Source organism: Mobula hypostoma, chromosome 8 (assembly GCF_963921235.1).
Source record: "Mobula hypostoma chromosome 8, sMobHyp1.1, whole genome shotgun sequence".
Taxonomy (NCBI): domain Eukaryota; kingdom Metazoa; phylum Chordata; class Chondrichthyes; order Myliobatiformes; family Myliobatidae; genus Mobula; species Mobula hypostoma.
Window position 1 is genome coordinate 12,640,303 of NC_086104.1, and position 849 is coordinate 12,641,151.

The 849-nt window shown below is 48.8% G+C and overlaps 1 non-coding gene across 1 annotated transcript; it reads right to left on the minus strand.

Moving 5' to 3' along the window:
- Window positions 1-492: 492 nt before the first annotated feature.
- On the minus strand, window positions 493-564 carry trnad-guc (transfer RNA aspartic acid (anticodon GUC)). Its single transcript has one exon. It is a non-coding gene; the product is annotated as a tRNA-Asp (tRNA).
- Between the last annotated feature and the right edge of the window lie 285 nt (window positions 565-849).

Below are 849 nucleotides of genomic sequence, written 5' to 3' on the forward strand. Positions count from 1 at the left end.
TTCACAACCCTGTCACCTCAACACTAATGATGAAAACAGGAGTGAGAGTATCGCTCTACGTGGACAGGAAGGTTTACAGGGGTATGGGCCAAACACAGTCAATGGAGTTAGTTTGGATGAGAGTCTTGGCCAGCATGGACCAGATGGGCTGCAGGGCCTGTTTCCATACATTACTCTATGGGAAACATGAGCAGAATAAATTTGGATTTGTCTAAATGGGTGGATGATGGTCCATATTTACATATTTAGCAATATAGCATGGAATAGGCCCTTCCAGCCCTAGCCAAGTCACGGGACAGTTTACAATGACCAATTAACCTGCCCAATGGTGGGAGGAAACCGGAGCACCCGGGGGAAACCCACACATTCCACAGGGAGAACGACCAAACTCCTTACAGAGGACGCCACGATTGAGCACCGAACTCCAACGCCCTGAGCGGTAATCACGTAACATCAACTACTATGCTACCGTAGTTCCCGAAAATCTTCCACCTCCCCGGCGGGGAATTGAACCCCGGTCTCCCGCACGACAGGAGGGGATACTGACCACTATACTACCGAGGACAATAAGCACAAACAAGAAGGTGGAGTCGGGAACCAAAGACTAGAATGGCATCATTGCTGGTGACATCCAGCTGTCTAGACAGGGGACTGCAACAGAGTATCCAGAGTGACTCATTGCTTGTTTTGTACCTGGTAGATGGGAGAGCTACCACATAAATGGAAGCTCTTTCTCGGAATATCCAGGTTGCAGTGGCAATGCAGGGTGGCGTATGGTGTGTTGGCTTTCATAAATTGGGGCAACTGATTTCAAGAGCCACAAGGTAATATTGTAGTGCTGTAAAACCC